Raw genomic sequence first — 17,128 nt, 5'->3', positions numbered from 1 at the left:
CATCGTCGACTTGAATTTAGTATGAGTACTCTCGAATAACGTTTAGTTTGAGGTAAACCGATCACTTTATTCGAATGGCCGGTTAGCTCAGTTTTCTAGAGCTTCGTGCTAAATACTCTCAAATTATGTTTAGTTGTAGGTAAACCGATCTTTTAATCAATGCGGCCGGTTAGCTCAGGTGGTTAGAGCGTGGTGCTAATAACGCCAAGGTCGCGTGTTCGATCCACGTACGTTGTTGAGTAGAATTTTGTATGAGTACTCTCGAATAACGTTGAGTATGAGGTAAACCGATCACTTTTTTCGAATGGCTGGTTAGCTCAGTTTTCTAGAGCTTGGTGCTAAATACTCTCAAATTATGTTTAGTTTTAGGTAAACCGATCTTTTAGTTAAAGTGGCGGGTTAGCTCAGTTGGTCAGAGCGTGGTGCTAATAACGCCAAGGTCGCGGGTTCGATCCCCGTACGGGCCACTTATGTCATTGAATCCAATTTTGTATGAGTACTCTCGAATAACGTTGAGTATGAGGTAAACCGATCACTTTTTTCGAATGGCCCGTCAGCTCAGTTTACTAGATTTAGTGCTAAATACTCTCAAATTACGTTTAGTTTTATGTAAACCGATCTTTTAGTTAAAGTGGCTGGTTAGCTCAGTTGGTCAGAGCGTGGTACTAATAACGCCAAGGTTGCGGGTTCGATCCCCGTACGGGCCATGTACGTCGTTGAGTAGAAATTTGTATGAGTACTCTCGAATAACGTTGAGTATGAGGTAAACCGATCACTTTTTCAGAATGGCCGGTCAGCTCAGTTTTCTAGAGCTTCGTGCTAAATACTCTCAAATTATGTTTAGTTGTAGGTAAACCGATCTTTTAGTCAATGTGGCCGGTTAGCTCAGTTGGTCAGAGCGTGGTGCTAATAACGCCAAGGTCGTGGGTTCGATCCCCGTACGGGCCACGTACGTCGTTGAGTAGAATTTTGTATGAGTACTCTCGAATAACCTTTAGTTCGAGGTAAACCGATCACTTTTTTCGAATGGCCGGTTAGCTCAGTTTTCTAGAGCTTCGTGCTAAATACTCTCAAATTATGTTTAGTTTTAGGTAAACCGATATGTTGGTTAATGTGGCCGGTTAGCTCAGTTGGTCAGAGCGTGGTGCTAATAACGCCAAGGTCGCGGGTTCGATCCCCGTACGGGCCACGTACGTCGTTGAGTAGAGTTTTGTATGAGTACTCTCGAATAATGTTTTGTTTGAGGTAAACCGACCACTTTTTTCGAATGGCCGGTTAGCTCGGTTTTCTTGAGCATGGTGCTAAATACTCTCAAATTCCGTTTAGTTTTAGGTAAACTGATCTTTTAGTAAAAGTGGCCGGTTAGCTCAGTTGGTTAGAGCGTGGTGCTAATAACGCCAAGGTCGCGGGTTCGATCCCCGTACGGGCCACTTATGTCATTGAATCCAATTTTGTATGAGTACTCTCGAATAACCTTTAGTTCGAGGTAAACCGATCACTTTTTTCGAATGGCCGGTTAGCTCAGTTTTCTAGAGCTTTGTGCGAAATACTCTCAAATTATGTTTAGTTTTAGGTAAACCGATCTGTTGGTTAATGTGGCCGGTTAGCTCAGGTGGTTAGCGCGTGGTGCTAATAATGCCAAGGTTGCGGGTTCGATCCCCGTACGGGCCATGTACGTCGTTGAGTAGAATTTTGTATGAGTACTCTCGAATAACGTTTAGTTTGAGGTAAACCGATCACTTTTTTCGAATGGCCGGTTAGCTCGGTTTTCTTGAGCATGGTGCTAAATACTCTCAAATTCCGTTTCGTTTTAGGTAAACCGATCTTTTAGTCAAAGTGGCCGGTTAGCTCAGTTTACTAGAGCATTGTGCTAAATACTCTCAAATTCCGTTTAGTTTTAGGTAAACTGATCATTTAGTAAAAGTGGCCGGTTAGCTCAGTTGGTTAGAGCGTGGTGCTAATAACGCCAAGGTCGCGGGTTCGATCCCCGTACGGGCCACGTACGTCGTTGAGTAGAATTTTGTATGAGTACTCTCGAATAACCTTTAGTTCGAGGTAAACCGATCACTTTTTTCGAATGGCCGGTTAGCTCAGTTTTCTAGAGCTTCGTGCTAAATACTCTCAAATTATGTTTAGTTTTAGGTAAACCGATCTGTTGGTTAATGGGAACGGTTAGCTCAGTTGGTCAGAGCGTGGTGCTAATAACGCCAAGGTCGCGGGTTCGATCCCCGTACGGGCCACGTACGTCGTTGAGTAGAATTTTGTATGAGTACTCTCGAATAACCTTTAGTTCGAGGTAAACCGATCACTTTTTTCGAATGGCCGGTTAGCTCAGTTTTCTAGAGCTTTGTGCTAAATACTCTCAAATTATGTTTAGTTTTAGGTAAACCGATCTGTTGGCTAATGTGGCCGGTTAGCTCAGGTGGTTAGAGCGTGGTGCTAATAACGCCAAGGTTGCGGGTTCGATCCCCGTACGGGCCACGTACGTCGTTGAGTAGAGTTTTGTATGAGTACTCTCGAATAATGTTTTGTTTGAGGTAAACCGATCACTTTTTTCGAATGGCCGGTTAGCTCAGTTTTCTAGAGCTTCGTGCTAAATACTCTCAAATTACCTTTAGTTTTAGGTAAACTGATCTTTTAGTTGAAGTAACCGGTTAGCTCTGTTGGTCTAAGCGTGGTGCTCATAATGCCAAGGTCGCGGGTTCGATCCCTGTACGGGCCACGTTCGTCTTTGAATTGAACTTTGCATGAGTACTCTCGAATAACGTTTAGTTTGAGGTAAACCGATCTCTTTGTTCCAAGGGCCGGCTAGCTCAGTTTACGAGAGCATTGTGCTCAGTTTACTAGAGCAGTGCTCAATACTCTCAAATTACCTTTAGTTTTAGGTAAACCGATCTTTTTGTTAAAGTGCCCGTTTAGCTCAGTTGGTCAGAGCGTGGTGCTAATAACTCCAAGGTCGCGGGTTCGATCCCCGTATGGGCCACTTATGTAATTGAATCAAATTCTGTGTGAGTACTCTCGAATAACGTTTAGTTTGAGGTAAACTGATCACTTTTTTCAAATGGCTGGTTAGCTCAGTTTTTCTAGAGCTTCGTGCTAAATACTCTCAAATGATGTTTAGTTGTAGGTAAACCGATCTTGTAGTCAATTTGGCCGGTTAGCTCAGTTGGTTAGAGCGTGGTGCTAATAACGCCAAGGTCGTGGGTTCGATTCCCGTACGGGCCAAAATTAGTCATTGAATAGAATTTTCTATGAGTACTCTTGAATAACGTTTAGTTTGAGGTAAACCGATCACTTTTTTCGAATGGCCGGTTAGCTCGGTTTTCTTGAGCATGGTGCTAAATACTCTCAAATTCCGTTTAGTTTTAGGTAAACCGATCTTTTAGTCAAAGTGTCCGGTTAGCTCAGTTTACTAGAGCATTGTGCTCAATACTCTCAAATTACGTTTAGTTTTAGGTAAACCGATCTTTTGGTTAAAGTGGCCGGTTAGCTCAGTTGGTCAGAGCGTGGTACTAATAACGCCAAGGTCGCGGGTTCGATCCCCGTACGGGCCACTTACGTCATTGAATCAAATTTTGTATGAGTACTCTCGAATAACGTTTAGTTTGAGGTAAACCGATCACTTTTTTCGAATGGCTGGTTAGCTCAGTTTTCTAGAGCTTCGTGCTAAATACTCTCAAATTCCGTTTAGTTTTAGGTAAACCGATCTTTTAGTATAAGTGGCCGGTTAGCTCAGTTGGTTAGAGCGTGGTGCTAATAACGCCAAGGTCGCGGGTTTGATCCCCTTACGGGCCACTTATGTCATTGAATCCAATTTTGTATGAGTACTCTCGAATAACCTTTAGTTCGAGGTAAACCGACCACTTTTTTCGAATGGCCGGTTAGCTCGGTTTTCTTGAGCATGGTGCTAAATACTCTCAAATTCCGTTTAGTTTTAGGTAAACTGATCTTTTAGTAAAAGTGGCCGGTTAGCTCAGTTGGTTAGAGCGTGGTGCTAATAACGCCAAGGTCGCGGGTTCGATCCCCGTACGGGCCACTTATGTCATTGAATCCAATTTTGTATGAGTACTCTCGAATAACCTTTAGTTCGAGGTAAACCGATCACTTTTTTCGAATGGCCGGTTAGCTCAGTTTTCTAGAGCTTCGTGCTAAATACTCTCAAAATATGTTTAGTTTTAGGTAAACCGATCTGTTGGTTAATGTGGCCGGTTAGCTCAGTTGGTCAGAGCGTGGTGCTAATTACGCCAAGGTCGCGGGTTCGATCCCCGTACGGGCCACGTACGTCGTTGAGTAGAGTTTTGTATGAGTACTCTCGAATAATGTTTTGTTTGAGGTAAACCGATCACTTTTTTCGAATGGCCGGTTAGCTCGGTTTTCTTGAGCATGGTGCTAAATACTCTCAAATTCCGTTTAGTTTTAGGTAAACTGATCTTTTAGTAACAGTGGCCGGTTAGCTCAGTTGGTTAGAGCGTGGTGCTAATAACGCCAAGGTCGCGGGTTCGATCCCCGTACGGGCCACTTATGTCATTGAATCCAATTTTGTATGAGTACTCTCGAATAACCTTTAGTTCGAGGTAAACCGATCACTTTTTTCGAATGGCCGGTTAGCTCAGTTTTCTAGAGCTTCGTGCTAAATACTCTCAAAATATGTTTAGTTTTAGGTAAACCGATCTGTTGGTTAATGTGGCCGGTTAGCTCAGTTGGTCAGAGCGTGGTGCTAATAACGCCAAGGTCGCGGGTTCGATCCCCGTACGGGCCACGTACGTCGTTGAGTAGAGTTTTGTATGAGTACTCTCGAATAATGTTTTGTTTGAGGTAAACCGATCACTTTTTTCGAATGGCCGGCCGGTTAGCTCGGTTTTCTTGAGCATGGTGCTAAATACTCTCAAATTCCGTTTAGTTTTAGGTAAACTGATCTTTTAGTAAAAGTGGCCGGTTAGCTCAGTTGGTTAGAGCGTGGTGCTAATAACGCCAAGGTCGCGGCTTCGATCCCCGTACGGGCCACTTATGTCATTGAATCCAATTTTGTATGAGTACTCTCGAATAACCTTTAGTTCGAGGTAAACCGATCACTTTTTTCGAATGGCCGGTTAGCTCAGTTTTCTAGAGCTTTGTGCGAAATACTCTCAAATTATGTTTAGTTTTAGGTAAACCGATCTGTTGGTTAATGTGGCCGGTTAGCTCAGGTGGTTAGAGCGTGTTGCTAATAACGCCAAGGTCGCGGGTTCGATCCCCGTACGGGCCATGTACGTCGTTGAGTAGAATTTTGTATGAGTACTCTCGAATAACGTTTAGTTTGAGGTAAACCGATCACTTTTTTCGAATGGCCGGTTAGCTCGGTTTTCTTGAGCATGGTGCTAAATACTCTCAAATTCCGTTTAGTTTTAGGTAAACCGATCTTTTAGTAAAAGTGGCCGGTTAGCTCAGTTGGTTAGAGCGTGGTGCTAATAACGCCAAGGTCGCGGGTTCGATCCCCGTACGGGCCACTTATGTCATTCAATCCAATTTTGTATGAGTACTCTCGAATAACCTTTAGTTCGATGTAAACCGATCACTTTTTTCGAATGGCCGGTTAGCTCAGTTTTCTAGAGCTTCGTGCTAAATACTCTCAAATTATGTTTAGTTTTAGGTAAACCGATCTGTTGGTTAATGTGGCCGGTTAGCTCAGTTGGTCAGAGCGTGGTGCTAATAACGCCAAGGTTGCGGGTTCGATCCCCGTACGGGCCACGTACGTCGTTGAGTAGAGTTTTGTATGAGTACTCTCGAATAATGTTTTGTTTGAGGTAAACCGACCACTTTTTTCGAATGGCCGGTTAGCTCGGTTTTCTTGAGCATGGTGCTAAATACTCTCAAATTCCGTTTAGTTTTAGGTAAACTGATCTTTTAGTAAAAGTGGCCGGTTAGCTCAGTTGGTTAGAGCGTGGTGCTAATAACGCCAAGGTCGCGGGTTCGATCCCCGTACGGGCCACTTATGTCATTGAATCCAATTTTGTATGAGTACTCTCGAATAACCTTTAGTTCGAGGTAAACCGATCACTTTTTTCGAATGGCCGGTTAGCTCAGTTTTCTAGAGCTTTGTGCGAAATACTCTCAAATTATGTTTAGTTTTAGGTAAACCGATCTGTTGGTTAATGTGGCCGGTTAGCTCAGGTGGTTAGCGCGTGGTGCTAATAATGCCAAGGTTGCGGGTTCGATCCCCGTACGGGCCATGTACGTCGTTGAGTAGAATTTTGTATGAGTACTCTCGAATAACGTTTAGTTTGAGGTAAACCGATCACTTTTTTCGAATGGCCGGTTAGCTCGGTTTTCTTGAGCATGGTGCTAAATACTCTCAAATTCCGTTTCGTTTTAGGTAAACCGATCTTTTAGTCAAAGTGGCCGGTTAGCTCAGTTTACTAGAGCATTGTGCTAAATACTCTCAAATTCCGTTTAGTTTTAGGTAAACTGATCATTTAGTAAAAGTGGCCGGTTAGCTCAGTTGGTTAGAGCGTGGTGCTACTAACGCCAAGGTCGCGGGTTCGATCCCCGTACGGGCCACGTACGTCGTTGAGTAGAATTTTGTATGAGTACTCTCGAATAACCTTTAGTTCGAGGTAAACCGATCACTTTTTTCGAATGGCCGGTTAGCTCAGTTTTCTAGAGCTTTGTGCTAAATACTCTCAAATTATGTTTAGTTTTAGGTAAACCGATCTGTTGGTTAATGTGGCCGGTTAGCTCAGGTGGTTAGAGCGTGTTGCTAATAACGCCAAGGTCGCGGGTTCGATCCCCGTACGGGCCATGTACGTCGTTGAGTAGAATTTTGTATGAGTACTCTCGAATAACGTTTAGTTTGAGGTAAACCGATCACTTTTTTCGAATGGCCGGTTAGCTCGGTTTTCTTGAGCATGGTGCTAAATACTCTCAAATTCCGTTTAGTTTTAGGTAAACCGATCTTTTAGTAAAAGTGGCCGGTTAGCTCAGTTGGTTAGAGCGTGGTGCTAATAACGCCAAGGTCGCGGGTTCGATCCCCGTACGGGCCACTTATGTCATTCAATCCAATTTTGTATGAGTACTCTCGAATAACCTTTAGTTCGATGTAAACCGATCACTTTTTTCGAATGGCCGGTTAGCTCAGTTTTCTAGAGCTTCGTGCTAAATACTCTCAAATTATGTTTAGTTTTAGGTAAACCGATCTGTTGGTTAATGTGGCCGGTTAGCTCAGTTGGTCAGAGCGTGGTGCTAATAACGCCAAGGTCGCGGGTTCGATCCCCGTACGGGCCACGTACGTCGTTGAGTAGAGTTTTGTATGAGTACTCTCGAATAATGTTTTGTTTGAGGTAAACCGACCACTTTTTTCGAATGGCCGGTTAGCTCGGTTTTCTTGAGCATGGTGCTAAATACTCTCAAATTCCGTTTAGTTTTAGGTAAACTGATCTTTTAGTAAAAGTGGCCGGTTAGCTCAGTTGGTTAGAGCGTGGTGCTAATAACGCCAAGGTCGCGGGTTCGATCCCCGTACGGGCCACTTATGTCATTGAATCCAATTTTGTATGAGTACTCTCGAATAACCTTTAGTTCGAGGTAAACCGATCACTTTTTTCGAATGGCCGGTTAGCTCAGTTTTCTAGAGCTTTGTGCGAAATACTCTCAAATTATGTTTAGTTTTAGGTAAACCGATCTGTTGGTTAATGTGGCCGGTTAGCTCAGGTGGTTAGCGCGTGGTGCTAATAATGCCAAGGTTGCGGGTTCGATCCCCGTACGGGCCATGTACGTCGTTGAGTAGAATTTTGTATGAGTACTCTCGAATAACGTTTAGTTTGAGGTAAACCGATCACTTTTTTCGAATGGCCGGTTAGCTCGGTTTTCTTGAGCATGGTGCTAAATACTCTCAAATTCCGTTTCGTTTTAGGTAAACCGATCTTTTAGTCAAAGTGGCCGGTTAGCTCAGTTTACTAGAGCATTGTGCTAAATACTCTCAAATTCCGTTTAGTTTTAGGTAAACTGATCATTTAGTAAAAGTGGCCGGTTAGCTCAGTTGGTTAGAGCGTGGTGCTAATAACGCCAAGGTCGCGGGTTCGATCCCCGTACGGGCCACGTACGTCGTTGAGTAGAATTTTGTATGAGTACTCTCGAATAACCTTTAGTTCGAGGTAAACCGATCACTTTTTTCGAATGGCCGGTTAGCTCAGTTTTCTAGAGCTTTGTGCTAAATACTCTCAAATTATGTTTAGTTTTAGGTAAACCGATCTGTTGGCTAATGTGGCCGGTTAGCTCAGGTGGTTAGAGCGTGGTGCTAATAACGCCAAGGTTGCGGGTTCGATCCCCGTACGGGCCATGTACGTCGTTGAGTAGAGTTTTGTATGAGTACTCTCGAATAATGTTTTGTTTGAGGTAAACCGATCACTTTTTTCGAATGGCCGGTTAGCTCGGTTTTCTTGAGCATGGTGCTAAATACTCTCAAATTCCGTTTAGTTTTAGGTAAACTGATCTTTTAGTAAAAGTGGCCGGTTAGCTCAGTTGGTTAGAGCGTGGTGCTAATAACGCCAAGGTCGCGGGTTCGATCCCCGTACGGGCCACTTATGTCATTGAATCCAATTTTGTATGAGTACTCTCGAATAACTTTTAGTTCGAGGTAAACCGATCACTTTTTTCGAATGGCCGGTTAGCTCAGTTTTCTAGAGCTTCGTGCTAAATACTCTCAAATTATGTTTAGTTTTAGGTAAACCGATCTGCTGGTTAATGTGGCTGGTTAGCTCAGTTGGTCAGAGCGTGGTGCTAATAACGCCAAGGTCGCGGGTTCGATCCCCGTACGGGCCACGTACGTCGTTGAGTAGAGTTTTGTATGAGTACTCTCGAATAATGTTTTGTTTGAGGTAAACCGATCACTTTTTTCGAATGGCCGGTTAGCTCGGTTTTCTTGAGCATTGTGCTAAATACTCTCAAATTCCGTTTAGTTTTAGGTAAACTGATCTTTTAGTAAAAGTGGCCGGTTAGCTCAGTTGTTCAGAGCGTGGTGCTAATAACGCCAAGGTCGCGGGTTCGATCCCTGTACGGGCCACTTATGTCATTGAAACCAATTTTTTATGAGTACTCTCGAATAACGTTTAGTTTGAGGTAAACCGATCACTTTTTTCGAATGGCCGGTTAGCTCAGTTTTCTAGAGCTTCGTGCTAAATACTCTCAAATTACCTTTAGTTTTAGGTAAACCGATCTTTTAGTTGAAGTAACCGGTTAGCTCTGTTGGTCTAAGCGTGGTGCTCATAATGCCAAGGTCGCGGGTTCGATCCCTGTACGGGCCACGTTCGTCTTTGAATTGAACTTTGCATGAGTACTCTCGAATAACGTTTAGTTTGAGGTAAACCGATCTCTTTGTTCCAAGGGCCGGCTAGCTCAGTTTACGAGAGCATTGTGCTCAGTTTACTAGAGCAGTGCTCAATACTCTCAAATTACCTTTAGTTTTAGGTAAACCGATCTTTTTGTTAAAGTGCCCGTTTAGCTCAGTTGGTCAGAGCGTGGTGCTAATAACTCCAAGGTCGCGGGTTCGATCCCCGTATGGGCCACTTATGTAATTGAATCAAATTCTGTGTGAGTACTCTCGAATAACGTTTAGTTTGAGGTAAACTGATCACTTTTTTCAAATGGCTGGTTAGCTCAGTTTTTCTAGAGCTTCGTGCTAAATACTCTCAAATGATGTTTAGTTGTAGGTAAACCGATCTTGTAGTCAATTTGGCCGGTTAGCTCAGTTGGTTAGAGCGTGGTGCTAATAACGCCAAGGTCGTGGGTTCGATTCCCGTACGGGCCAAAATTAGTCATTGAATAGAATTTTCTATGAGTACTCTTGAATAACGTTTAGTTTGAGGTAAACCGATCACTTTTTTCGAATGGCCGGTTAGCTCGGTTTTCTTGAGCATGGTGCTAAATACTCTCAAATTCCGTTTAGTTTTAGGTAAACCGATCTTTTAGTCAAAGTGTCCGGTTAGCTCAGTTTACTAGAGCATTGTGCTCAATACTCTCAAATTACGTTTAGTATTAGGTAAACCGATCTTTTGGTTAAAGTGGCCGGTTAGCTCAGTTGGTCAGAGCGTGGTGCTAATAACGCCAAGGTCGCGGGTTCGATCCCCGTACGGGCCACTTACGTCATTGAATCAAATTTTGTATGAGTACTCTCGAATAACGTTTAGTTTGAGGTAAACCGATCACTTTTTTCGAATGGCTGGTTAGCTCAGTTTTCTAGAGCTTCGTGCTAAATACTCTCAAATTCCGTTTAGTTTTAGGTAAACCGATCTTTTAGTATAAGTGGCCGGTTAGCTCAGTTGGTTAGAGCGTGGTGCTAATAACGCCAAGGTCGCGGGTTTGATCCCCTTACGGGCCACTTATGTCATTGAATCCAATTTTGTATGAGTACTCTCGAATAACCTTTAGTTCGAGGTAAACCGATCACTTTTTTCGAATGGCCGGTTAGCTCAGTTTTCTAGAGCTTCGTGCTAAATACTCTCAAAATATGTTTAGTTTTAGGTAAACCGATCTGTTGCTTAATGTGGCCGGTTAGCTCAGTTGGTCAGACCGTGGTGCTAATAACGCCAAGGTCGTGGGTTCGATCCCCGTACGGGCCACGTACGTAGTCGAGTAGAATTTTGTATGAGTACTCTCGAATAATGTTTTGTTTGAGGTAAACCGATCACTTTTTTCGAATGGCCGGTAAGCTCGGTTTTCTTGAGCATGGTGCTAAATACTCTCAAATTCCGTTTAGTTTTAGGTAAACTGATCTTTTAGTAAAAGTGGCCGGTTAGCTCAGTTGGTTAGAGCGTGGTGCTAATAACTCCAAGGTCGCGGGTTCGATCCCCGTACGGGCCACTTATGTCATTGAAACCAATTTTGTATGAGTACTCTCGAATAACCTTAAGTTCGAGGTAAACCGATCACTTTTTTCGAATGGCCGGTTAGCTCGGTTTTCTTGAACATGGTGCTAAATACTCTCAAATTCCGTTTAGTTTTAGGTAAACTGATCTTTTAGTAAAAGTGGCCGGTTAGCTCAGTTGGTCAGAGCGTGGTGCTAATAACGCCAAGGTCGCGGGTTCGATCCCCGTACGGGCCACTTATGTCATTGAAACCAATTTTGTATGAGTACTCTCGAATAACGTTTAGTTTGAGGTAAACCGATCACTTTTTTCGAATGGCCGGTTAGCTCAGGTATCTAGAGCTTCGTGCTAAATACTCTCAAATTATGTTTAGTTTTAGGTAAACCGATCTGTTGGTTAATGTGGCCGGTTAGCTCAGGTGGTTAGAGCGTGGTGCTAATAACGCCAAGGTCGCGGGTTCGATCCCCGTACGGGCCATGTACGTCGTTGAGTAGAATTTTGTATGAGTACTCTCGAATAATGTTTAGTTTGAGGTAAACCGATCACTTTTTCCGAATGGCTGGTTAGCTCAGTTTTCTAGAGCTTCGTGCTAAATACTCTCAAATTACCTTTAGTTTTAGGTAAACCGATCTTTTAGTTGAAGTGACCGGTTAGCTCAGTTCGTCTAAGCGTGGTGCTCATAATGCCAAGGTCGCGGGTTCGATCCCCGTACGGGCCACGTACGTCTTTGAATTGAACTTTGCATGAGTACACTCGAATAACGTTTAGTTTGAGGTAAACCGATCTCTCTGTTCCAAGGGCCGGTTAGCTCAGTTTACTTGAGCATTGTGCTCAGTTTACGAGAGCATTGTGCTCAATACTCTCAAATTACCTTTAGTTTTAGGTAAACCGATCTTTTAGTTAAAGTGGCCGTTTAGCTCAGTTGGTCACAGCGTGGTGCTAAAAACACCAAGGTCGTGGGTTCGATCCCCGTATGGGCCACTTATGTCATTGAATCAAATTCTGTATGAGTACTCTCGAATAACGTTTAGTTTGAGGTAAACCGATCACTTTTTTCAAATGGCTGGTTAGCTCAGTTTTTCTAGAGCTTCGTGCTAAATACTCTCAAATTATGTTTAGTTGTAGGTAAACCGATCTTGTAGTCAATGTGGCCGGTTAGCTCAGTTGGTTAGAGCGTGGTGCTAATAACGCCAAGGTCGTGGGTTCGATCCCCGTACGGGCCAAAATAAGTCATTGAATAGAATTTTGTATGAGTACTCTCGAATAACCTTTAGTTTGAGGTAAACCGATCACTTCACTCAAATGGCCGGTTAGCTCAGTTTTCGAGAGCGTGCTCAATACTCTCAAATTACGTTTAGTTTTAGGTAAACTGATCTTTTAGTAAAAGTGGCCGGTTAGCTCAGTTGGTTAGAGCGTGGTGCTAATAACGCCAAGGTCGCGGGTTCGATCCCCGTACGGGCCACTTATGTCATTGAATCCAATTTTGTATGAGTACTCTTGAATAACCTTTAGTTCGAGGTAAACCGATCACTTTTTTCGAATGGCCGGTTAGCTCAGTTTTCTAGAGCTTCGTGCTAAATACTCTCAAATTATGTTTAGTTTTAGGTAAACCGATCTATTGGTTAATGTGGCCGGTTAGCTCAGTTGGTCAGAGCGTGGTGCTAATAACGCCAAGGTCGCGGGTTCGATCCCCGTACGGGCCACGTACGTCGTTGAGTAGAGTTTTGTATGAGTACTCTCGAATAATGTTTTGTTTGAGGGAAACCGATCACTTTTTTCGAATCGCCGGTTAGCTCAGTTTACGAGAGCAGTGGTCAATACTCTCAAATTACGTTTAGTTTTAGGTAAACCGATCTTTTAGTAAAAGTGGCCGGTTAGCTCAGTTGGTTAGAGCGTGGTGCTAATAACGCCAAGGTCGCGGGTTCGATCCCCGTACGGGCCACTTATGTCATTGAATCCAATTTTGTATGAGTACTCTCGAATAACCTTTAGTTCGAGGTAAACCGATCACTTTTTTCGAATGGCAGGTTAGCTCAGTTTTCTAGAGCTTCGTGCTAAATACTCTCAAATTATGTTTAGTTTTAGGTAAACCGATCTGTTGGTTAATGTGGCCGGTTAGCTCAGTTGGTCAGAGCGTGGTGCTAATAACGCCAAGGTCGCGGGTTCGATCCCCGTACGGGCCACGTACGTCGTTGAGTAGAGTTTTGTATGAGTTCTCTCGAATAATGTTTTGTTTGAGGTAAACCGACCACTTTTTTCGAATGGCCGGTTAGCTCGGTTTTCTTGAGCATGGTGCTAAATACTCTCAAATTCCGTTTAGTTTTAGGTAAACTGATCTTTTAGTAAAAGTGGCCGGTTAGCTCAGTTGGTTAGAGCGTGGTGCTAATAACGCCAAGGTCGCGGGTTCGATCCCCGTACGGGCCACTTATGTCATTGAATCCAATTTTGTATGAGTACTCTCGAATAACCTTTAGTTCGAGGTAAACCGATCACTTTTTTCGAATGGCCGGTTAGCTCAGTTTTCTAGAGCTTCGTGCTAAATACTCTCAAAATATGTTTAGTTTTAGGTAAACCGATCTGTTGGTTAATGTGGCCGGTTAGCTCAGTTGGTCAGAGCGTGGTGCTAATAACGCCAAGGTTGCGGGTTCGATCCCCGTACGGGCCACGTATGTCGTTGAGTAGAGTTTTGTATGAGTACTCTCGAATAATGTTTTGTTTGAGGTAAACCGATCACTTTTTTCGAATGGCCGGTTAGCTCGGTTTTCTTGAGCATGGTGCTAAATACTCTCAAATTCCGTTTAGTTTTAGGTAAACTGATCTTTTAGTAAAAGTGGCCGGTTAGCTCTGTTGGTTAGAGCGTGGTGCTAATAACGCCAAGGTCGCGGGTTCGATCCCCGTACGGGCCACTTATGTCATTGAATCCAATTTTGTATGAGTACTCTCGAATAACCTTTAGTTCGAGGTAAACCGATCACTTTTTTCGAATGGCCGGTTAGCTCAGTTTTCTAGAGCTTTGTGCGAAATACTCTCAAATTATGTTTAGTTTTAGGTAAACCGATCTGTTGGTTAATGTGGTCGGTTAGCTCAGGTGGTTAGCGCGTGGTGCTAATAATGCCAAGGTCGCGGGTTCGATCCCCGTACGGGCCATGTACGTCGTTGAGTAGAATTTTGTATGAGTACTCTCGAATAACGTTTAGTTTGAGGTAAACCGATCACTTTTTTCGAATGGCCGGTTAGCTCGGTTTTCTTGAGCATGGTGCTAAATACTCTCAAATTCCGTTTAGTTTTAGGTAAACCGATCTTTTAGTCAAAGTGGCCGGTTAGCTCAGTTTACTAGAGCATTGTGCTAAATACTCTCAAATTCCGTTTAGTTTTAGGTAAGCTGATCTTTTAGTAAAAGTGGCCGGTTAGCTCAGTTGGTTAGAGCGTGGTGCTAATAACGCCAAGGTCGCGGTTTCGATCCCCGTACGGGCCACTTATCTCATTGAATCCAATTTTGTATGAGTACTCTCGAATAACCTTTAGTTCGAGGTAAACCGATCACTTTTTTCGAATGGCCGGTTAGCTCAGTTTGCTAGAGCTTCGTGCTAAATACTCTCAAATTATGTTTAGTTTTAGGTAAACCGATCTGTTGGTTAATGTGGCAGGTTAGCTCAGTTGGTCAGAGCGTGGTGCTAATAACGCCAAGGTCGCGGGTTCGATCCCCGTACGGGCCACGTACGTCGTTGAGTAGAGTTTTGTATGAGTACTCTCGAATAATGTTTTGTTTGAGGTAAACCGATCACTTTTTTCGAATGGCCGGTTAGCTCGGTTTTCTTGAGCATGGTGCTAAATACTCTCAAATTCCGTTTAGTTTTAGGTAAACTGATCTTTTAGTAAAAGTGGCCGGTTAGCTCAGTTGGTTAGAGCGTGGTGCTAATAACGCCAAGGTCGCGGGTTCGATCCCCGTACGGGCCACTTATGTCATTGAATCCAATTTTGTATGAGTACTCTCGAATAACTTTTAGTTCGAGGTAAACCGATCACTTTTTTCGAATGGCCGGTTAGCTCAGTTTTCTAGAGCTTCGTGCTAAATACTCTCAAATTATGTTTAGTTTTAGGTAAACCGATCTGCGGGTTAATGTGGCCGGTTAGCTCAGTTGGTCAGAGCGTGGTGCTAATAACGCCAAGGTCGCGGGTTCGATCACCGTACGGGCCACGTACGTCGTTGAGTAGAGTTTTGTATGAGTACTCTCGAATAATGTTTTGTTTGAGGTAAACCGATCACTTTTTTCGAATGGCCGGTTAGCTCGGTTTTCTTGAGCATGGTGCGAAATACTCTCAAATTCCGTTTAGTTTTAGGTAAACTGATCTTTTAGTAAAAGTGGCCGGTTAGCTCAGTTGGTCAGAGCGTGGTGCTAATAACGCCAAGGTCGCGGGTTCGATCCCTGTACGGGCCACTTATGTCATTGAAACCAATTTTGTATGAGTACTCTCGAATAACGTTTAGTTTGAGGTAAACCGATCACTTTTTTCGAATGGCCGGTTAGCTCAGTTTTCTAGAGCTTCGTGCTAAATACTCTCAAATTACCTTTAGTTTTAGGTAAACCGATCTTTTAGTTGAAGTAACCGGTTAGCTCTGTTGGTCTAAGCGTGGTGCTCATAATGCCAAGGTCGCGGGTTCGATCCCCGTACGGGCCACGTTCGTCTTTGAATTGAACTTTGCATGAGTACTCTCGAATAACGTTTAGTTTGAGGTAAACCGATCTCTTTGTTCCAAGGGCCGGCTAGCTCAGTTTACTAGAGCATTGTGCTCAGTTTACTAGAGCAGTGCTCAATACTCTCAAATTACCTTTAGTTTTAGGTAAACCGATCTTTTTGTTAAAGTGCCCGTTTAGCTCAGTTGGTCAGAGCGTGGTGCTAATAACTCCAAGGTCGCGGGTTCGATCCCCGTATGGGCCACTTATGTAATTGAATCAAATTCTGTATGAGTACTCTCGAATAACGTCTAGTTTGAGGTAAACTGATCACTTTTTTCAAATGGCTGGTTAGCTCAGTTTTTCTAGAGATTGTGCTAAATACTCTCAAATTATGTTTAGTTGTAGGTAAACTGATCTTGTAGTCAATTTGGCCGGTTAGCTCAGTTGGTTAGAGCGTGGTGCTAATAACGCCAAGGTCGTGGGTTCGATCCCCGTACGGGCCAAAATTAGTCATTGAATAGAATTTTCTATGAGTACTCTTGAATAACGTTTAGTTTGAGGTAAACCGATCACTTTTTTCGAATGGCCGGTTAGCTCGGTTTTCTTGAGCATGGTGCTAAATACTCTCAAATTCCGTTTAGTTTTAGGTAAACCGATCTTTTAGTCAAAGTGTCCGGTTAGCTCAGTTTACTAGAGCATTGTGCTCAATACTCTCAAATTACGTTTAGTTTTAGGTAAACCGATCTTTTGGTTAAAGTGGCCGGTTAGCTCAGTTGGTCAGAGCGTGGTGCTAATAACGCCAAGGTCGCGGGTTCGATCCCCGTACGGGCCACTTACGTCATTGAATCAAATTTTGTATGAGTACTCTCGAATAACGTTTAGTTTGAGGTAAACCGATCACTTTTTTCGAATGGCTGGTTAGCTCAGTTTTCTAGAGCTTCGTGCTAAATACTCTCAAATTCCGTTTAGTTTTAGGTAAACCGATCTTTTAGTATAAGTGGCCGGTTAGCTCAGTTGGTTAGAGCGTGGTGCTAATAACGCAAAGGTCGCGGGTTTGATCCCCTTACGGGCCACTTATGTCATTGAATCCTATTTTGTATGAGTACTCTCGAATAACCTTTAGTTCGAGGTAAACCGATCACTTTTTTCGAATGGCCGGTTAGCTCAGTTTTCTAGAGCTTCGTGCTAAATACTCTCAAAATATGTTTAGTTTTAGGTAAACCGATCTGTTGTTTAATGTGGCCGGTTAGCTCAGTTGGTCAGAGCGTGGTGCTAATAACGCCAAGGTCGTGGGTTTGATCCCCGTACGGGCCAAAATAAGTCATTGAATAGAATTTTGTATGAGTACTCTCGAATAACCTTTAGTTTGAGGTAAACCGATCACTTCACTCAAATGGCCGGTTAGCTCAGTTTTCGAGAGCGTGCTCAATACTCTCAAATTACGTTTAGTTTTAGGTAAACTGATCTTTTAGTAAAAGTGGCCGGTTAGCTCAGTTGGTTAGAGCGTGGTGCTAATAACGCCAAGGTCGCGGGTTCGATCCCCGTACGGGCCACTTATGTCATTGAATCCAATTTTGTATGAGTACTCTTGAATAACCTTTAGTTCGAGGTAAA

The 17,128-nt window shown here is 43.4% G+C and overlaps 64 non-coding genes across 64 annotated transcripts; all 64 read left to right on the top strand.

Annotated features, from left to right (window-relative positions):
* The first annotated feature begins 161 nt into the window (after nucleotides 1-161).
* On the top strand, nucleotides 162-237 carry trnai-aau (transfer RNA isoleucine (anticodon AAU)). The gene has a single exon. It is a non-coding gene; the product is annotated as a tRNA-Ile (tRNA).
* A 156-nt stretch (nucleotides 238-393) lies between these two features.
* On the top strand, nucleotides 394-467 carry trnai-aau (transfer RNA isoleucine (anticodon AAU)). The gene has a single exon. It is a non-coding gene; the product is annotated as a tRNA-Ile (tRNA).
* A 166-nt stretch (nucleotides 468-633) lies between these two features.
* Nucleotides 634-707, top strand: trnai-aau (transfer RNA isoleucine (anticodon AAU)). Its single transcript has one exon. It is a non-coding gene; the product is annotated as a tRNA-Ile (tRNA).
* A 167-nt stretch (nucleotides 708-874) lies between these two features.
* trnai-aau (transfer RNA isoleucine (anticodon AAU)) lies at nucleotides 875-948 on the top strand. The gene has a single exon. It is a non-coding gene; the product is annotated as a tRNA-Ile (tRNA).
* Nucleotides 949-1,115: 167 nt separating this feature from the next.
* trnai-aau (transfer RNA isoleucine (anticodon AAU)) lies at nucleotides 1,116-1,189 on the top strand. The gene has a single exon. It is a non-coding gene; the product is annotated as a tRNA-Ile (tRNA).
* Nucleotides 1,190-1,356: 167 nt separating this feature from the next.
* On the top strand, nucleotides 1,357-1,430 carry trnai-aau (transfer RNA isoleucine (anticodon AAU)). The gene has a single exon. It is a non-coding gene; the product is annotated as a tRNA-Ile (tRNA).
* Nucleotides 1,431-1,597: 167 nt separating this feature from the next.
* Nucleotides 1,598-1,671, top strand: trnai-aau (transfer RNA isoleucine (anticodon AAU)). The gene has a single exon. It is a non-coding gene; the product is annotated as a tRNA-Ile (tRNA).
* Nucleotides 1,672-1,925: 254 nt separating this feature from the next.
* trnai-aau (transfer RNA isoleucine (anticodon AAU)) lies at nucleotides 1,926-1,999 on the top strand. The gene has a single exon. It is a non-coding gene; the product is annotated as a tRNA-Ile (tRNA).
* Nucleotides 2,000-2,165: 166 nt separating this feature from the next.
* Nucleotides 2,166-2,240, top strand: trnai-aau (transfer RNA isoleucine (anticodon AAU)). The gene has a single exon. It is a non-coding gene; the product is annotated as a tRNA-Ile (tRNA).
* A 167-nt stretch (nucleotides 2,241-2,407) lies between these two features.
* Nucleotides 2,408-2,481, top strand: trnai-aau (transfer RNA isoleucine (anticodon AAU)). Its single transcript has one exon. It is a non-coding gene; the product is annotated as a tRNA-Ile (tRNA).
* A 427-nt stretch (nucleotides 2,482-2,908) lies between these two features.
* trnai-aau (transfer RNA isoleucine (anticodon AAU)) lies at nucleotides 2,909-2,983 on the top strand. Its single transcript has one exon. It is a non-coding gene; the product is annotated as a tRNA-Ile (tRNA).
* Nucleotides 2,984-3,151: 168 nt separating this feature from the next.
* On the top strand, nucleotides 3,152-3,225 carry trnai-aau (transfer RNA isoleucine (anticodon AAU)). Its single transcript has one exon. It is a non-coding gene; the product is annotated as a tRNA-Ile (tRNA).
* A 255-nt stretch (nucleotides 3,226-3,480) lies between these two features.
* trnai-aau (transfer RNA isoleucine (anticodon AAU)) lies at nucleotides 3,481-3,554 on the top strand. Its single transcript has one exon. It is a non-coding gene; the product is annotated as a tRNA-Ile (tRNA).
* Nucleotides 3,555-3,721: 167 nt separating this feature from the next.
* On the top strand, nucleotides 3,722-3,795 carry trnai-aau (transfer RNA isoleucine (anticodon AAU)). Its single transcript has one exon. It is a non-coding gene; the product is annotated as a tRNA-Ile (tRNA).
* A 167-nt stretch (nucleotides 3,796-3,962) lies between these two features.
* On the top strand, nucleotides 3,963-4,036 carry trnai-aau (transfer RNA isoleucine (anticodon AAU)). The gene has a single exon. It is a non-coding gene; the product is annotated as a tRNA-Ile (tRNA).
* A 167-nt stretch (nucleotides 4,037-4,203) lies between these two features.
* Nucleotides 4,204-4,277, top strand: trnai-aau (transfer RNA isoleucine (anticodon AAU)). The gene has a single exon. It is a non-coding gene; the product is annotated as a tRNA-Ile (tRNA).
* A 167-nt stretch (nucleotides 4,278-4,444) lies between these two features.
* Nucleotides 4,445-4,518, top strand: trnai-aau (transfer RNA isoleucine (anticodon AAU)). The gene has a single exon. It is a non-coding gene; the product is annotated as a tRNA-Ile (tRNA).
* A 167-nt stretch (nucleotides 4,519-4,685) lies between these two features.
* On the top strand, nucleotides 4,686-4,759 carry trnai-aau (transfer RNA isoleucine (anticodon AAU)). Its single transcript has one exon. It is a non-coding gene; the product is annotated as a tRNA-Ile (tRNA).
* Nucleotides 4,760-4,930: 171 nt separating this feature from the next.
* Nucleotides 4,931-5,004, top strand: trnai-aau (transfer RNA isoleucine (anticodon AAU)). The gene has a single exon. It is a non-coding gene; the product is annotated as a tRNA-Ile (tRNA).
* A 167-nt stretch (nucleotides 5,005-5,171) lies between these two features.
* Nucleotides 5,172-5,245, top strand: trnai-aau (transfer RNA isoleucine (anticodon AAU)). Its single transcript has one exon. It is a non-coding gene; the product is annotated as a tRNA-Ile (tRNA).
* A 167-nt stretch (nucleotides 5,246-5,412) lies between these two features.
* trnai-aau (transfer RNA isoleucine (anticodon AAU)) lies at nucleotides 5,413-5,486 on the top strand. Its single transcript has one exon. It is a non-coding gene; the product is annotated as a tRNA-Ile (tRNA).
* A 167-nt stretch (nucleotides 5,487-5,653) lies between these two features.
* trnai-aau (transfer RNA isoleucine (anticodon AAU)) lies at nucleotides 5,654-5,727 on the top strand. Its single transcript has one exon. It is a non-coding gene; the product is annotated as a tRNA-Ile (tRNA).
* Nucleotides 5,728-5,894: 167 nt separating this feature from the next.
* On the top strand, nucleotides 5,895-5,968 carry trnai-aau (transfer RNA isoleucine (anticodon AAU)). The gene has a single exon. It is a non-coding gene; the product is annotated as a tRNA-Ile (tRNA).
* Nucleotides 5,969-6,135: 167 nt separating this feature from the next.
* On the top strand, nucleotides 6,136-6,209 carry trnai-aau (transfer RNA isoleucine (anticodon AAU)). The gene has a single exon. It is a non-coding gene; the product is annotated as a tRNA-Ile (tRNA).
* Nucleotides 6,210-6,463: 254 nt separating this feature from the next.
* trnas-acu (transfer RNA serine (anticodon ACU)) lies at nucleotides 6,464-6,537 on the top strand. Its single transcript has one exon. It is a non-coding gene; the product is annotated as a tRNA-Ser (tRNA).
* Nucleotides 6,538-6,704: 167 nt separating this feature from the next.
* On the top strand, nucleotides 6,705-6,778 carry trnai-aau (transfer RNA isoleucine (anticodon AAU)). Its single transcript has one exon. It is a non-coding gene; the product is annotated as a tRNA-Ile (tRNA).
* A 167-nt stretch (nucleotides 6,779-6,945) lies between these two features.
* Nucleotides 6,946-7,019, top strand: trnai-aau (transfer RNA isoleucine (anticodon AAU)). Its single transcript has one exon. It is a non-coding gene; the product is annotated as a tRNA-Ile (tRNA).
* A 167-nt stretch (nucleotides 7,020-7,186) lies between these two features.
* On the top strand, nucleotides 7,187-7,260 carry trnai-aau (transfer RNA isoleucine (anticodon AAU)). Its single transcript has one exon. It is a non-coding gene; the product is annotated as a tRNA-Ile (tRNA).
* Nucleotides 7,261-7,427: 167 nt separating this feature from the next.
* Nucleotides 7,428-7,501, top strand: trnai-aau (transfer RNA isoleucine (anticodon AAU)). The gene has a single exon. It is a non-coding gene; the product is annotated as a tRNA-Ile (tRNA).
* A 167-nt stretch (nucleotides 7,502-7,668) lies between these two features.
* Nucleotides 7,669-7,742, top strand: trnai-aau (transfer RNA isoleucine (anticodon AAU)). The gene has a single exon. It is a non-coding gene; the product is annotated as a tRNA-Ile (tRNA).
* A 254-nt stretch (nucleotides 7,743-7,996) lies between these two features.
* Nucleotides 7,997-8,070, top strand: trnai-aau (transfer RNA isoleucine (anticodon AAU)). Its single transcript has one exon. It is a non-coding gene; the product is annotated as a tRNA-Ile (tRNA).
* Nucleotides 8,071-8,237: 167 nt separating this feature from the next.
* trnai-aau (transfer RNA isoleucine (anticodon AAU)) lies at nucleotides 8,238-8,311 on the top strand. The gene has a single exon. It is a non-coding gene; the product is annotated as a tRNA-Ile (tRNA).
* Nucleotides 8,312-8,478: 167 nt separating this feature from the next.
* Nucleotides 8,479-8,552, top strand: trnai-aau (transfer RNA isoleucine (anticodon AAU)). The gene has a single exon. It is a non-coding gene; the product is annotated as a tRNA-Ile (tRNA).
* Nucleotides 8,553-8,719: 167 nt separating this feature from the next.
* Nucleotides 8,720-8,793, top strand: trnai-aau (transfer RNA isoleucine (anticodon AAU)). Its single transcript has one exon. It is a non-coding gene; the product is annotated as a tRNA-Ile (tRNA).
* A 167-nt stretch (nucleotides 8,794-8,960) lies between these two features.
* On the top strand, nucleotides 8,961-9,034 carry trnai-aau (transfer RNA isoleucine (anticodon AAU)). Its single transcript has one exon. It is a non-coding gene; the product is annotated as a tRNA-Ile (tRNA).
* Nucleotides 9,035-9,461: 427 nt separating this feature from the next.
* On the top strand, nucleotides 9,462-9,536 carry trnai-aau (transfer RNA isoleucine (anticodon AAU)). Its single transcript has one exon. It is a non-coding gene; the product is annotated as a tRNA-Ile (tRNA).
* Nucleotides 9,537-9,704: 168 nt separating this feature from the next.
* trnai-aau (transfer RNA isoleucine (anticodon AAU)) lies at nucleotides 9,705-9,778 on the top strand. Its single transcript has one exon. It is a non-coding gene; the product is annotated as a tRNA-Ile (tRNA).
* A 255-nt stretch (nucleotides 9,779-10,033) lies between these two features.
* trnai-aau (transfer RNA isoleucine (anticodon AAU)) lies at nucleotides 10,034-10,107 on the top strand. Its single transcript has one exon. It is a non-coding gene; the product is annotated as a tRNA-Ile (tRNA).
* Nucleotides 10,108-10,274: 167 nt separating this feature from the next.
* Nucleotides 10,275-10,348, top strand: trnai-aau (transfer RNA isoleucine (anticodon AAU)). Its single transcript has one exon. It is a non-coding gene; the product is annotated as a tRNA-Ile (tRNA).
* A 167-nt stretch (nucleotides 10,349-10,515) lies between these two features.
* On the top strand, nucleotides 10,516-10,589 carry trnai-aau (transfer RNA isoleucine (anticodon AAU)). Its single transcript has one exon. It is a non-coding gene; the product is annotated as a tRNA-Ile (tRNA).
* A 167-nt stretch (nucleotides 10,590-10,756) lies between these two features.
* On the top strand, nucleotides 10,757-10,830 carry trnai-aau (transfer RNA isoleucine (anticodon AAU)). Its single transcript has one exon. It is a non-coding gene; the product is annotated as a tRNA-Ile (tRNA).
* A 167-nt stretch (nucleotides 10,831-10,997) lies between these two features.
* On the top strand, nucleotides 10,998-11,071 carry trnai-aau (transfer RNA isoleucine (anticodon AAU)). The gene has a single exon. It is a non-coding gene; the product is annotated as a tRNA-Ile (tRNA).
* A 167-nt stretch (nucleotides 11,072-11,238) lies between these two features.
* trnai-aau (transfer RNA isoleucine (anticodon AAU)) lies at nucleotides 11,239-11,312 on the top strand. Its single transcript has one exon. It is a non-coding gene; the product is annotated as a tRNA-Ile (tRNA).
* A 430-nt stretch (nucleotides 11,313-11,742) lies between these two features.
* Nucleotides 11,743-11,816, top strand: trnaf-aaa (transfer RNA phenylalanine (anticodon AAA)). The gene has a single exon. It is a non-coding gene; the product is annotated as a tRNA-Phe (tRNA).
* Nucleotides 11,817-11,984: 168 nt separating this feature from the next.
* trnai-aau (transfer RNA isoleucine (anticodon AAU)) lies at nucleotides 11,985-12,058 on the top strand. Its single transcript has one exon. It is a non-coding gene; the product is annotated as a tRNA-Ile (tRNA).
* Nucleotides 12,059-12,223: 165 nt separating this feature from the next.
* trnai-aau (transfer RNA isoleucine (anticodon AAU)) lies at nucleotides 12,224-12,297 on the top strand. Its single transcript has one exon. It is a non-coding gene; the product is annotated as a tRNA-Ile (tRNA).
* Nucleotides 12,298-12,464: 167 nt separating this feature from the next.
* Nucleotides 12,465-12,538, top strand: trnai-aau (transfer RNA isoleucine (anticodon AAU)). Its single transcript has one exon. It is a non-coding gene; the product is annotated as a tRNA-Ile (tRNA).
* Nucleotides 12,539-12,703: 165 nt separating this feature from the next.
* trnai-aau (transfer RNA isoleucine (anticodon AAU)) lies at nucleotides 12,704-12,777 on the top strand. Its single transcript has one exon. It is a non-coding gene; the product is annotated as a tRNA-Ile (tRNA).
* Nucleotides 12,778-12,944: 167 nt separating this feature from the next.
* trnai-aau (transfer RNA isoleucine (anticodon AAU)) lies at nucleotides 12,945-13,018 on the top strand. Its single transcript has one exon. It is a non-coding gene; the product is annotated as a tRNA-Ile (tRNA).
* A 167-nt stretch (nucleotides 13,019-13,185) lies between these two features.
* Nucleotides 13,186-13,259, top strand: trnai-aau (transfer RNA isoleucine (anticodon AAU)). The gene has a single exon. It is a non-coding gene; the product is annotated as a tRNA-Ile (tRNA).
* Nucleotides 13,260-13,426: 167 nt separating this feature from the next.
* On the top strand, nucleotides 13,427-13,500 carry trnai-aau (transfer RNA isoleucine (anticodon AAU)). The gene has a single exon. It is a non-coding gene; the product is annotated as a tRNA-Ile (tRNA).
* Nucleotides 13,501-13,667: 167 nt separating this feature from the next.
* trnai-aau (transfer RNA isoleucine (anticodon AAU)) lies at nucleotides 13,668-13,741 on the top strand. Its single transcript has one exon. It is a non-coding gene; the product is annotated as a tRNA-Ile (tRNA).
* A 167-nt stretch (nucleotides 13,742-13,908) lies between these two features.
* Nucleotides 13,909-13,982, top strand: trnai-aau (transfer RNA isoleucine (anticodon AAU)). Its single transcript has one exon. It is a non-coding gene; the product is annotated as a tRNA-Ile (tRNA).
* Nucleotides 13,983-14,236: 254 nt separating this feature from the next.
* Nucleotides 14,237-14,310, top strand: trnai-aau (transfer RNA isoleucine (anticodon AAU)). Its single transcript has one exon. It is a non-coding gene; the product is annotated as a tRNA-Ile (tRNA).
* A 167-nt stretch (nucleotides 14,311-14,477) lies between these two features.
* On the top strand, nucleotides 14,478-14,551 carry trnai-aau (transfer RNA isoleucine (anticodon AAU)). Its single transcript has one exon. It is a non-coding gene; the product is annotated as a tRNA-Ile (tRNA).
* A 167-nt stretch (nucleotides 14,552-14,718) lies between these two features.
* On the top strand, nucleotides 14,719-14,792 carry trnai-aau (transfer RNA isoleucine (anticodon AAU)). Its single transcript has one exon. It is a non-coding gene; the product is annotated as a tRNA-Ile (tRNA).
* Nucleotides 14,793-14,959: 167 nt separating this feature from the next.
* Nucleotides 14,960-15,033, top strand: trnai-aau (transfer RNA isoleucine (anticodon AAU)). Its single transcript has one exon. It is a non-coding gene; the product is annotated as a tRNA-Ile (tRNA).
* A 167-nt stretch (nucleotides 15,034-15,200) lies between these two features.
* trnai-aau (transfer RNA isoleucine (anticodon AAU)) lies at nucleotides 15,201-15,274 on the top strand. The gene has a single exon. It is a non-coding gene; the product is annotated as a tRNA-Ile (tRNA).
* Nucleotides 15,275-15,701: 427 nt separating this feature from the next.
* Nucleotides 15,702-15,776, top strand: trnai-aau (transfer RNA isoleucine (anticodon AAU)). Its single transcript has one exon. It is a non-coding gene; the product is annotated as a tRNA-Ile (tRNA).
* Nucleotides 15,777-15,943: 167 nt separating this feature from the next.
* Nucleotides 15,944-16,017, top strand: trnai-aau (transfer RNA isoleucine (anticodon AAU)). Its single transcript has one exon. It is a non-coding gene; the product is annotated as a tRNA-Ile (tRNA).
* Nucleotides 16,018-16,272: 255 nt separating this feature from the next.
* On the top strand, nucleotides 16,273-16,346 carry trnai-aau (transfer RNA isoleucine (anticodon AAU)). The gene has a single exon. It is a non-coding gene; the product is annotated as a tRNA-Ile (tRNA).
* A 167-nt stretch (nucleotides 16,347-16,513) lies between these two features.
* On the top strand, nucleotides 16,514-16,587 carry trnai-aau (transfer RNA isoleucine (anticodon AAU)). Its single transcript has one exon. It is a non-coding gene; the product is annotated as a tRNA-Ile (tRNA).
* A 167-nt stretch (nucleotides 16,588-16,754) lies between these two features.
* On the top strand, nucleotides 16,755-16,828 carry trnai-aau (transfer RNA isoleucine (anticodon AAU)). Its single transcript has one exon. It is a non-coding gene; the product is annotated as a tRNA-Ile (tRNA).
* A 165-nt stretch (nucleotides 16,829-16,993) lies between these two features.
* On the top strand, nucleotides 16,994-17,067 carry trnai-aau (transfer RNA isoleucine (anticodon AAU)). Its single transcript has one exon. It is a non-coding gene; the product is annotated as a tRNA-Ile (tRNA).
* Nucleotides 17,068-17,128: the final 61 nt, after the last annotated feature.

This window comes from Idiotropiscis lumnitzeri, chromosome 1 (assembly GCF_059441095.1).
Source record: "Idiotropiscis lumnitzeri isolate Australia: NSW breed Sydney's pygmy pipehorse chromosome 1, RoL_Ilum_1.0, whole genome shotgun sequence".
NCBI lineage: Eukaryota > Metazoa > Chordata > Actinopteri > Syngnathiformes > Syngnathidae > Idiotropiscis > Idiotropiscis lumnitzeri.
The sequence above is the reverse complement of the archived record's forward strand: the minus strand, read 5'-3'. Positions and strand labels throughout refer to the sequence as shown.